The 13,434-nt window shown below is 45.1% G+C and overlaps 1 protein-coding gene across 3 annotated transcripts in view; it reads left to right on the top strand.

Moving 5' to 3' along the window:
- Window positions 1–13,434, top strand: part of IL17B (interleukin 17B) — a 56,800-nt gene that overhangs the window by 24,840 nt on the left and 18,526 nt on the right. The window lies entirely within an intron of this gene.

The following is a 13,434-nucleotide window of genomic DNA, read 5'->3' as shown; positions in this document are numbered from 1 at the left end:
CAGCCACATGGGTCTCCTAGACATTCCTTAGTGTTTTTCATGTTTCAGGGCCTTTGTACTTACATTCTCTCTGCCCAAAGTGCCCTCTTGCCAAAGCTTCCCGTGGTAGACTCCTTCTCTTGCTTCTGGTCTCAGCTCAAACATCACCTCTCCCAGAAGCTTTCCCCAGGCCACCACGTTATTCTCTACCACCCCCGTCTGTTTCCTTCCCAGAACGTGACACAAGCTGTGCTTATTTTACATATCTACTGCTTACTTGCTTGTTGTCTAGTTCCTCCACGAGAGCATGGCTCCCCTGGGTAGGGACCATGTCCCCAGGCTTCCCACAGTGCACGTGAACCATGGTCAGCGTTAGAAGCAGCTGGTCAGAGGTCCTCGGAGGGCTCCTCCCAGTGGTGAGCTGTGCCCTGCACTGAGGATCGCCACCACTGTCCCCGCCCTCCATTGCTCAGAGCTTTTCCCTTCTGTGGCCAGGCTGGCTGGACCCTGACGGCTGGATGCTGTCTCATTCAGTCTCCCAGGCCCCTGGCTCAGATAGGACTGCCTCCCCCATTTCTCTCCTTCTTCAGGGCCAGATGTTGCAGGGCTGCCTCCTGGCTCCATGATCCCTTCAGCACATACAGTCTCATGCCTTTCTGTGGGGGCAGGCTAGGTGGCCTGAGGGGCATGTGTGTGTGTGTGTGTGTGTGTGTGTGTGTGTGTGTGTGTGTGTGTGTGTGTGTGTGTGTGGTGGGGAGATGCTGAATCAAACATGTCTGACCTTAGGGGGATCCCAGTTTAACAAAAGGAAGAAAAATTTCTCTGTCCTCACTCCCTGCTTTGTTCCTCTTGAGAAAATATTTCTCTTGATGTCAGGAGGCCTGTGTGCTTGTTCCTGCCTTTGCCAATTCCTACCTGTAAGGACTGGGCAAAGCTACTTAACTGCTGCTTAGAGCCTCATTTTTCTCCTCTGAAAAATGGGGACAGTAATGCCTGCCTTGCAGAGATGCCATGAAGATTGTGTGGTGCTGGGAGATGGTTTGAGCAGGGGCTTCTTCCCACCAGTGATGCCTTATTTTTTAACCTCTGTGAACCTCACTTCCCTCCTCTGTAGAATAGACAGAATAACCATCCTCACTTCACAGGATTGCTTATGAAGAGCTTGGCCTAGTGCTGGCTCAGCAGATGTTGCTCAGCACTCAGCAGGTGTTGGGTATTATTAGGAGTCATGTACAAGAACCTGACACACAGCAGACTCACCCTTGATGTTATCTCCTCCCTTCCTGGACCACAGAGTTGGCTACCATTCATAAGCTCAACCCTGTGTTACAAGTAGGAGATGGTGGGCCTCCCCACCCCCACAGTGTCCCAGTTTAATACGTCAAAGGGCCACCAACAGAGCTCAGAGTAAAGGTAAAGCCAGCCTAATAGAACCATCAGAATTATGTGAAATTTTGGAGGTTGCAAAACTTAAGTTATGCTTCTGTTAGTTCTGCTATAGCATAAACTTCAGAGATTTTTATTCATCAAGACAGAAAAGAAAAAAGATAGAAAAACTACCAGTGCCAAGTTGTGGAGAGACCCATCATTTCAATATCCAAGAACTCTTTGCCTGGCCAACCACTTGAGTCAGTTATGCTTGTGGGCCAACAGGCTGGGTCATCAGAAAGTCCATTACCAGAGGTCAAGATAAGGAAGTGAAGCGACCTGGAGACAGATCCTAGGACATCAGAAGAGAGGGGGAGTCCCAGCCCCCAAGGATCTCCAAAGGCTAACTCAGTGGCAGCCATTTGTGACTTAGCCTCCATAAATCTGTCTCAAACATTTTGGGAGCTGTTTCTATTTCCTGCCCATACCATTTCTTGGGAGTTGTGAGTACATTACATTCATGAACCAGTGTTTGAAGTGGCTTTTTTTCCACACTGTGGAGAAGCAGCCTTGAAAGCCATCCACCCCAGGGGAAACAAGTTAACGATAGGAAGTGTTTTCATTCTTACTGGATTCCATGAATTTCTTTATTCCATCCTTAAGTTCTTCTATAACCCAGTCGTTTTGGGGCAGGGCATTTTTCAGTTTCCAAGCGTTTCATTTCTTTTCCCTGCTTTTTCTGTTATTGACTTCTACTTTTATGGCCTTATGGTCAGAGAAGATGCTTTGTAACATTTTGATGCTTTGGATTCTGCTAAGCCTTGCTTTATGACCTAATATGTGGTCTATTCTAGAGAATGTTCCATGTGTGCTGGAAAGGAAAGTGTACTTGGCTGCTGTTGGGTGGAGTGTTCTGTATATATCTATGAGGTCAAGTTGGTTGATTGTGACATTTAGATCTTCCTTGTCTTCACTGAGCTTCATTCTGGATGTTCTGTCCTACGCAGAAAGTGGTGTATTGAAGTCTCCTACTATTATTGTGGAGCTGTCAATCTCTCTTTTCAATGCTGTTAGTTTGTCATTGGGTGCATAAATATTTAATATGGTTATATCCTCCTGATATATTGTCCCTTTAATCATTATATAGTGTCTTTCCTTATCCTTTGTGGTGGATTTAATTTTATAGTCTATTTTGTCAGAAATTAATATTGCCACTCCTGCTGTTTTTTGATTGTTTGCTTGATATATTTTTTTTCATCCTTTGAGCTTTTGTTTGTGTCTTTAAGTCTAAGGTGTATCTCTTGTAGGCAGCATATAGACAGATTGTGTTTTTTTTTTTTAATCCATTCTACCACTCTCTGTCTCCTTATTTGTGCGTTTAGTCCATTTACATTCAGAATAATTATGGATAGGTATGAGTTTAGTTCTGTCATTTTGATGTCTTTTTTTGTGTGCTGTTGACAGTTTCTTCTTCCCACTTAATTTTTTGTGCTGAGTAGCTTATCTTTATATATTGTCTTTTCCTCATATTTGTTGTTGTTGATTTTGTTTTTGCTGAGTCTTTATTTTTTTCTTATATTTTATTTTGATGAGTAGGACTGTTATTCTCCTTTGTGGTTACCTTAATATTTACCCATATTTTCCTAAGTTTAAACCTATATTTTGTTTCTGTATATCACCTTGACTTCCTCTCCATATGAAAGATCTACGACTACATTTTTTAGTCCCTCTTTATTGTTTTAATGTTGTCATCTTTTACTTAATGGCATTGCTGTTTCCCTGTTTTGAGCATGTTTTTTTATCTTGATTTATTTTTGTGATTTCTCTAACTGGGCTGACATCTGGTTGCTCTGTCCCGTGTTCTAGTCTTGGGTTGATATCTGATATTATTGATTTTCTAACCAGAGAACCCCTTTTAGTATTTCTTGTAGTTTTAGTTTGGTTTTTGTGAATTCCCTAACTTCTGTTTATCTGGAAATGTCCTAATTTTGCCTTCATATTTGAGAGACAGTTTTGCTGAATATATGATTCTTGGCTGGCAATTTTTTTCCTTCAATGCTTTATATAAGTCATCCCATTGCCTTCCTGCCTGCTTGGTTTCTGCTGAGTAGTCTAAGTTTATTCTTATTGACTCTCCTTAGTAGGTGACTTTTCATTTATCCCTAGCTGCTCTTAAAATTCTCTCTATCTTTGGTTTTGGCAAGTTTGATTATAATATGTCTTGGTGACTTTCTTTTGAGATCTACCTTATGTGGAGTTCGATGAGTATCTTGGATAGATATCTTCTCGTCTTTCACGATATCAGGGAAGTTTTCTGCCAACAAATCTTCAACAGTTCTTTCTGTATTTTCTGTTACCCCTCCCTGTTCTAGTACTCCAATCACTTGCAGGGTATTTCTCTTGATAGAGCTCCACATAATTCTTAGGGTGTCTTCATTTTTTTAAATTCTTTTATCTGATTTTTCTTCGAATATAATGGTGCCAAATGTTTTACCTTCAATCTCACTAATTCTGCCTTCCATTTCCTTAATTCTGATCCTCTGACTTTCTATTGAGTTATCTAATTCTGTAATTTTATTGTTAATCTTCTGAATTTCTGATTGCTGTCTCTTTATGGATTCTTGCAGCTTATTAAATTTTTCATTATGTTCTTGAATAACCTTTTTAATTTCCTCAGCTGCTTTATCTGTGTGTTCCTTGGCTTGTTCTTCATTTTGCCTGATCTCGTTCCTGATGTCTTGAAGAGTTCTGTATTCTTTTGTATTCTACATCTGGTTATTCCAGGAATACATCTTCATCCAGAAGATCCCTTGATTCTTTGTTTTGAGAGCTAGTTGAAGCAATCATGTTCTGCTTCTTTATATGATTTGATATTGACTGTTGTCTCTGAGCCATCTATAAGTTACTGTGTTAATTTATGTTTGCTTACTGTATCTTAGCTTCTTGATTTGTTTTGTTTTAATATGCCCAAATAGGCTGCTTGAGTGAGCTAGGTTGATTATTTTTGCCTTTGAAGCTCTAACATCCTGTCACCAGATGACTAGACCTGTTACCAGGTATATGAGGCTAGAAGTCCATTCACTTTTCTTGTATGGATTCAGCTCAGGTGTCCAGGTGATTGGTCATCAAGTGTGTGGTACAGGCTCTGTCCTACAGTCTAAGAGGGGCAGGGGTGATTGGTGTAGGCACAAGTATCTGGTTGCAGCAGAGGGCCATGCTCTGAAGAAGGCAGGGCTCTGACAGCCATCCCCCCAAGTGTCTGTGAGGAAAGCGCATCCCTGTTCCCTGGAGCACACAGGTGGGTGGGTTCTGCAGCTGGACCATGGGTACCCAGTGCTTTTGGTTGTAAGGATAAGGTACTGCCTATCCTTGGACCCTTGTCACAGGTGGCTAGGTGACTTGGGTGGAGCCACCAGTCATTAGGCCCCTGACGTGGGTAGGTGAGGACCCTGTTTAATAGGCAAAGCAGTGTCAAACATCAAGAACCCACCTCTCCACCACACAGCTGAAAGTGTTGTAGTCTGCCAACAAGGGCCTATTCTCCTTAAATGGGCCCACACAGGTCCATGCAGCAGGTGTGAAAGTTATTGAAAGTCTGTGTACCATTTGTGCCTGGACAGGAGCTGTTTCTGTCCTGAGCTCCCCAGTTTAGTGGAGCTGGCAGGTTATCTTTTCCCCCAATTGTGAATTTATTCCTTCTCCAAGGCCAGGAGAATGGCTCAGAGGATGCAGCAGGACCTATCTCAGGGCCAGGGAAATGGACAGCCACTGAAGCTGGCTTGGGGGCTGGGGGTGTGATAAAATAAATGCAAGTACTTAGCTTTTGCAGAAAAAAAGAGAGCACCATTATTCTCTGGTTCTGGAGGTGTGAGTAGATTGTGCGGGTCACTGTCTGTCCCTGAGGAAACCAAGTCCACAACGCTACCACCAGCCCCGCCGCTGTCGCTCCAGGGGATCCTGCCCGAGGGGCACTGATTCCTGCCGAGTCAGGTCCAGCAACTCTGAGCCACTTCTGAACCATCTCTCCCTCCCCTTGCTGCTCAGTCCATTTACTAACTTTGCCTTTGATGTTCAGGGCTCCTAGGTTGTCGTATATATAATTGTTTCACTTGTTTTTTTGGGTCTTTGTTATAAGAGGTATCACCAGAAGCACCTGACTACTCTGCCTTCTTGGCCCCGCCTCTCGCATTTATTGTTTTTACTATCAGAAAAGACAGTCAACTATCACTTTTAAAATGACATTCAACAAGTCATTGACAACTTACTTTGTGTTAGAACTTGTGTATGCCAATGGTAAAAAATTGAAAATGTAACATTATAGTGTCAAATGTCTAATGAAGTGATATCAGCCAGGGACAGAGTTCAGTTGTAGCAAACGAACCACTCCTGCTATTTTAAGCAGAAAGGATTTAATACAGGGAATAAGGTGTTTACACAATGATTGGAAAGGCTGGAGAAGTGGGCTCTAGGCAGGGCCCCGGGCGTGACTCCTACAACAACACCAGAGAATTGTTCTGCCAGGGCAGCTGCTGCTTCTGCTGCAACCAGGAATAGTGGTGGAATCAGAAAGGGCAACTCAAATGTTGACTTTAAGAACACAGTGCTGTAGCTGAGTCCAGGGGTCAGGAAGCCACTTCTTCCTCTGCCACAACTGCCTCTCTACACCCTCAAGGCCAATGATGGGTAATGGGATACTCCTGTGGAAAAACCCACATGATGTGCTTGCCAACAGCTACAGTAAGAAGCAGGAAAAGACCTTCATGCAGAACCCTAGGAAGTCTGGGAAATATAGTTTTTAGCTTATTAGACTACAGAAATGAAGGTACTCTAGAAGTATGTTAGAATGGGTGCTGAGCCAATCCACTAAATCCCCCACATAAATCCAACACTGTTTACATACCACCCCACCCCTGGCCATTTTGCAGTTAGCAAAAATTCACGCCACTGAGCTCATGAGCCTCAGAGACCAGGAGATATGAGTTGGAGCCCTGGGCCTATCACTAATTCATAGGGTGACAGCCACAGCTAATCAAAATGGCCACCAGAGTCCCATCATCTCCAATCACTCAACGAACACTGGTGCTCACAGCCATTTCCACACTCTAGAAACCTGGTACCACTCGCTGGTCATTAGTTTTCTAAATTTGCTCCACAAGGCTGTCCCACTCAAAATGATTATTTCTTACTATTTGGGGATGATTTTTTAAGATAATTGTCCCTCTCCCAACCATATCCAATTGCTTTCCACCACAATTTCCTCTTTTATTACCTGAGCATTGTGCACAAGTTCAGTCCAAACCCAACATTCTCTTTCGAGGTAGGTAAATGATTTACAAGGGAATGGTTACCGTGTATTTTCACATTACAGGTGCCTCTGTTAGACGAATGCCTAGAAGTGTAGTTGTTGGCTCAAAGGTCTTATGCATTAATGATTTTGATATGTATTACTTCTCATTGCCTCCATAGAGCTTGTAACTTATTTGCACTCCCAGCAGCAATGTATGAGAGGCCTAAATAACAGGAATTTTGAGTTTCTTCAGGCTTCATGAGGGAAAGAGGGTAGGGGGATGAGAACTGGGGGAAGAGTGCAGAGCAAGGGAAGAAAGGAGGAAGTCCTTGTGGAAGGGGATACTTAGTGGTCTGTAGAAACCCGGAGCCTGAGGACAGACAAGGCCAATCAGAAATCCCTGTGGTAACGACAGTGACCTACAGGCCTGCAAAGCTAACAGTGAGGTTGTGTTGTTGTCATCACCCTTCCTCCACCAGCAGTTCAGGGAAAGGTCTCCTGCGTCTTCAGCCTTGCATTCCCAGGAATGGTGCTTGGGAGATGGAGGAGTGGGTGCTCAGAGGGGCTGGTGCGTGGTGAGTGGGTGCTAGCTGTAGAGACAAGAGCTCCGGACGGGAGCCAGCATCCATGGATAAGCAGTCTGGGCCAAGGACTAATTCAGGAGAAACTAACCAGTTGCCTTCAAGTCGATATTTACTCATGGCGACCCCATGTGTTGCAGAATAGAACTGTGCTCCATAGGGTTTTCATGGCTGTGATCTTTCAGAAGCAGATCACCAGGCATTTCTTCTGAGGTATCTCTGGGTGGGTCTGAGCTACCAACATTTCTGTTACTAGTCAAGTGCTTAATGATTTACATCACCCAAGGACTCCTAGGAGAAACTTAGGTCCCCCTAAAACTTAAGAGATAGTGAAGAATTTCTTGGACTGGCCAGAGCGTGTGGGTTGGGAGCTGAAGTAATTTTATCTGGATATTAAGGAGAAGAGGCTTTGGATATCAAGGAGGCAGTCACTTGGGTGACATCCCCAATGGCACCTCTAAGCCTGGGAGGCTCTCTCCCTGCTCTTCCTAGTCCCCTTAGGCCAGGAGTATTGGTCTCCCTCCTTCTCTCTCTGTTTGAGAGAGGGCATGAGAGAGCAGTTTGACCCTGGTCATTAGGGTAGTGAGCAATGAGGTGATTTCAGAGGTGTTCGGTGGTGGTGGGGTCTTCTTTGCTGATGGTTCATCAGCAGCCCTTCTCCTGACTTGGGCAGGAGAAATTCTGAACCCCCAGCTCTGACCTCTGAGATTTATCAGGGAACCACTCTTCCCTGACCTGCCCCAGGACCACCAGGGCACGTGTCCTCCCCAGGTGCTGCTCCCTCAGCAGCCCCTTCCCGTGGTGTAGCTGCCTGGCCCATATAGCCGCTTCACTCCACCTTGTCCCCATGTTATCTCACTGGATCCTCCCAGGGACCCTGAAGGCAGGCAGACAGGTGGGAATTATCACCTTCACTTTGCACATGAGGAAACCTGAGTTCTAGAGAGGACAGTCTTTCGGGGGGAACTTCCATCCAGCATTGTCCCATAAGGGCTTCCTGTTTCCAAGAAGTTCTCTCTTTTGAGATCAAAACTGGAGGCCTGGAACATCAATGGGGTGGGCTGACCAAGGGGACATCAGAAGAGATGTAAATAGGGTGGAGGGCTCCAGAACTGCCCTCTGCCCTTTTCATGCCACGACTCCAATATTACCAGCAGCAAGCTCACGTAGTCCCACAGCTTCGGAAAATGTTGCTTCTGCTTGGTGTTAGTTGCTGTTGAGTTGACTCTGACTCATGGTGACCCCATGTACAACAGAACAAAAGGTTTCCTGGAACTGTGCCATCCTCACAATCGTTGGTATGCTCGATTGTTGTGGCCACTGCGTATTTTGGGTGTCATCCAACCTAGGGGGCTCATGTTCCAGCATGATATCAGACAATATTCTGTGTGATCCATGGGGTTTTCCTTGGCTGATTTTCAGAAGTAGATCGCCAGGTCTTCTTTCTAGTCTGTCTTAGTCTGGAAGTTCCCCTGAAAGCGGACCACCACAGGTGACCCTGCTGGTATTTGGAATACCGGTGGCATAGCTTTCAACATCATAGCAATAGACAAGCCACCACAGTATGAAAATATGACAGATGGGTGGCGGTGCTCATGCTTACTCTGGGCAAAAGCACTGAATGAAAGGCTGGGGCAAGGTGGTCATCATCGAAGGGGGAGACAGATACATATCTGTGTGTCACACCACAGTGAATTGGATAGGGCATGGCTCTGGAGCCAGTTGGATCCGGGTTTGAATTCTGCCTTCACAGCTATAAGGTCGGCCTCTTCACATATCTAAACCTCCAGGCTGCTCAGGATGTGAATCAGGAAGGATGAGAAGCTCTTTCCCTTCCCAAATCAGGAAAGCAAGCAGGACTCAAATTCTCGTGGCTGGAGATTCTTTTGCTCTACTCAGAGTTAACAGGCTTTGAGTTCAAAATGCTGGTCCTGGGCTTCTCAAACTTTTTTTTGATCATCAACCCCTCTCAGTACACAGCAGTTTGTTTAAATAACTAAATTTTAAATAAATGAACTTTTAAAATAAATATTTATTTTTAATCCTATAAGGTAGCATGCTAGCATGCTAACATACTTCTTTTACAAAAATACCAAATAGAAGTTAGAAAAGATAAAAGTAAAAATAAAAAGAAGTTCCCGATATTTTTCCTAAGCCTCGAATGGCCTCAAGAAAGCAAAGAGCTGGGATGTCCAAGGGACTTAGGGCAGTGTGTGTGTGTGTGTGTGTGTGTGTGTATATGTGTGTGTGTGTGCACGTGGGTGTGTGTACCTGTACCTGTGTGCTAGTACGGGAATGGAGCTGCTGTGAGATTTCGCAGGCTTGGGACATGGTGGGGTTTGAAAACTTTCCTTGAGTGGTGGAGGCCTGGGTTGAGCCTGCAGATGGCACCCAGAATGTGGAAGGGGATGCAACTGTAGGGATATGGGCTGGACCTTAAACCTCTTGGCTTGTGAGTGGCTCGGCAAGATCCCCATGCCCCTGTGTGGGGAGACTTTGACCTTCATAATGATCCATTCTCCCCCCACCTCCTCCCCATTTGCTCCCTCAGATAATGAGCTTACCTACAGTGATGAACACAGAGAGTGAGCATGGCCCCCTGGCCCATTTTCTCCTTGGGGGGAGGAGAGGGTTGCCAATAATGACCGCCATTGCTGGGAGATTTAATTTGACATGTACAGGAAGAAAAATGTGATATTTGTTTCGCCTGTTGTGGTAGAGGGAGTTCACATTCACCATTCATGTATTAAAGGATTATGGTAACAGAGAAGAGTTAGAGATGACCCCAACTGCAGGCAACCTGGTTGGTGGGCTTACAGAAAAATACTTAATATCCCCCTCCAGACCTTGGCTTAAATGGGCTTTCATGTTTCACCTTTTTGCTGAGGTTCCCTCTCAGTCTCACTGCCCCCACCCCTTCCCTTGTCTTCCCTGCTGACACTCCTCAGCCAGCCCTCAGGACTGCAGGCTGACTCCAAGTCTTCACAAACCACCCAGGACTGTTAAACAAATTCTATAATTAGAAGCCAGGTTTCCTAAACGAAGTGAAAAATGTAACGTTACCCTCTGTTTGTTCACTGGGTGCTCAACTCATGTCCCATGACCTAGAGGAGCTGTGACCTTGAGTTTCTAAGAGGCCTTAATAAGGTAATGTTTATAAGGTTCTTAACTTTACAACTCCACTGGAGTACAACTCTGTGAAATGAGGACAAGCCACAATGCCAAGGAGACCCCCCACCCTGTCCTGATGGTGAAGAATGTTGTCCCTTTATGTGGTTTGTGGAAAGCCCCAAGATGAGTAAAGGAAGTAGATTCTGGTCCCAACTCTGACACTGAATTATTGTGTGACATTGTATCAGTCCCTTTCTCTCTCTGGACTTCTGTATTTTCATCCGTAAAAGAGGGAAGGAAGATGATGGGACGTGTTTGTTCTAAAAGTCCCTTCCAATTCTGACATCCTACAGTTTGATTCCTTTTTTCTTTTATTCAGTGGCTGATTTTTCAGAAGCAGATCACGAGGCCTTTCTTCTAAGGTGCCTCTGGGTGGGCTCAAACCACCAACCTTTTGGTTAGTAATGAGTACATGAACGTTTGTACCACCTAGGGACTCCTACAGTTTGATGTCTGTGTCTCTCTACCATTGAACTTTTCCTCAAGCAAGGACCCTTTTCCAAATTTGATGAGCCTTCTTTGGACTCCTCAAAAGGGCTTAGCAATGAACCTTGAGCTGAGTAAATCTAGTTGGGGTTGGGGAGACACACAGATATGCTTTTTCTGTCTCAGCTTTGAGCCCCTAAGGGCCTCTTCCATGAGATAAGATGCATGGAAAATAATGTGAAAATAATCAGAGGGGGGGAAAAAAGACGCTCCTTAATGTCGAAGGAATTCAAACTGGTCAAACATAATGAAGAGTGGAAAGAAACAAGGTTGTTTTGCTTGGGGATGGTAGCCACTATTATGTTAACATAATATTATGTTAATACAATAACGGCTGACATTTATTGAGTGCTTTCCATGAACCAGACTCTGTGCTAAGGGTTTACATCCCTCCTCTCAGTTAACCTCACAGCAAACCTATGACGTTGATACTTTCTTATTATCCTCATTTTACACATGAGACACTGACATTTAAAGAGATGAAAGAATTTGCCCAAAGGTAAATACGTGGTTGGAACGAAGACTCCAGAATCTATTCTTAACCCCTAAAAATCTGCGAAGGAGCCCTGGTGGCGCAGTAGTTAGGTGCTTGGCTCCTAACCGAAAGGTTGGTGGTTCGAACCCACCAATGGCACCATGGGAGAAAGACCTAGCGACCTGCTCCCGTAAAGACTACAGCAAAGAAAACCCTATGGGGCAGTTCTACTCCATCACACAGGGTTGCTACAAGTCAAAATCGACGCAGCGGCGCCTAATAACAAGAAGAATCTGCTGTCTGCAAACCTCTGATCCTGTTGTGCTTGTGGAAGTGAGTGCTGCGATGAAGTTCCATCAGCTTGTGTCCCAAGTGATTCTGGCGAGTCACTCCCAATCTACACAGGACATGTAGCAGAGGTGATAAATACACCCTTTCTGACTAAGTGTACAAGCTGTTGGGGTTATTTGTTACTACAACACGACTCTGGCCTATCCTAACTGGTATGACTTGTCATGGGGCAGAAGGAGCAGCTTTGTTCAGTGTGGTCTCAAAAGAACAATCTCTAGTCAGCAGTGGAAGGAATAGGGAGGCAGGCACTCAAAACAAGTAGAGACAAAAAAAGGTGGAGGAGCATTTAGTGGGAGTATCATTGAGAAAAGCAAACAGTTAAAGCACTCAGCTGCTATCTGGAAGGTTGGAGGTTCAAGCCCACCCAAAGGTGCCTTGGAAGAAAGGCCTGGTAATCTACTACCAAAAAATCAGCTATTGAAAACCCTACGGAGCACAGTTCTACTCTTACACACATGTGGTTGTTGTGAGTTGGAATCAACTCCCTCAACGGCTACTGGAAAAAATAATTGCTGAGGAGAAGCCAGCAAAATGGTCTGTAAAAATGGGATATTGAGCCTGAGATTCTATGAAATGGTCTAAAAAAAACAAGATTTGTAAATGATTCTGGAATGCCAGGGTCTGAGCTAGCCCTGTGGCTGAGATAACGGGATAGAATGCAAGGGAATCCCAATATGGAAGGAAAAAATGAACATAGCTCTGGGACAGCCAGACTGAAGAGTCCAACAACCCCAGCTTTCCCAAGAGTACACTACTGGGAGAGGGGGAGATAGGGGTCAGCCCACCCCTGAATTCTCTCCAGAGCTGACTCAGAAAACATGTCCCCCTGGCTCGGAGCCCTCTCTGCAGACACATTTCCCTCCCATGTAGATTTGTCCATAGAGCACAGCCGGGTCACGTCCAACATAACTTGGATGGCCTCTTGGTACTCTGTGTACACTGCCTAATGGTAGGGCCGCCCACCTCTTCCCATTGCCTGGGTCCAATGCTGGTGAACATTCCTGAAGCTGGGGCAAAGGATAAGGTGGGTGGTCATGGTCAGAAGTGGCATCAGAGGGCCAGCCTTTCATCCCAAGCTCTGCCCCTACTCCCTTCCTCACCATATGGCCAAGGGCAGGTTACTTCCTTTTCCCTGTGCCTCAGTTTCCTTATCTATAAAATAGAGATTTATATTCCCATGGGGTTGACACAGGGAGTAAACAAAGCCATGGAAGTAAAAGTGCTTTGCAAACTCTAAAGTCCTATACACATGCCAGAGGTCTCACTCTTAGCACCAGGAAATTATTGGCAGCATCCGCCACGGCCTTAGTGCTGGACCACCTCTGTCTCTCAGGACCAGAAACGTTGAAGCTCTCTTCTAATATTGGAACAATTCATTAAGGCTTCTTTCCTGGGAAACAAACTTTGGAAATGGTCAGATTCCACACTAGCCATTCCTTCCTCTTCCCCCCACAAATACAATATTTGTGAGAACCGGCCTTTCAATGGAAAGTTGGCAAGATTTCACATTCTGGAGACATTGTACCTTCTTCCACATGCCCTGAGGGGCTGGGGTCATGGGCTTCCCAGGAGATCCTTGAGTTCCCACGGATGCTGGAGGTGCAAGAGACTGAGAGGAGAGGGGCCAGGCAAGACTCCTTGAGCCATAGGCTGGTCTGAAATATTGATATCATTATATCTGCCATCCTCCATTGGGATATAAGCTCAGGAACTGTTTTAGTTGTTCACTGCTGTAT

Source organism: Elephas maximus, chromosome 2 (genome assembly GCF_024166365.1).
Source record: "Elephas maximus indicus isolate mEleMax1 chromosome 2, mEleMax1 primary haplotype, whole genome shotgun sequence".
Lineage (NCBI taxonomy): Eukaryota > Metazoa > Chordata > Mammalia > Proboscidea > Elephantidae > Elephas > Elephas maximus.
The sequence above is the reverse complement of the archived record's forward strand: the minus strand, read 5'-3'. Positions and strand labels throughout refer to the sequence as shown.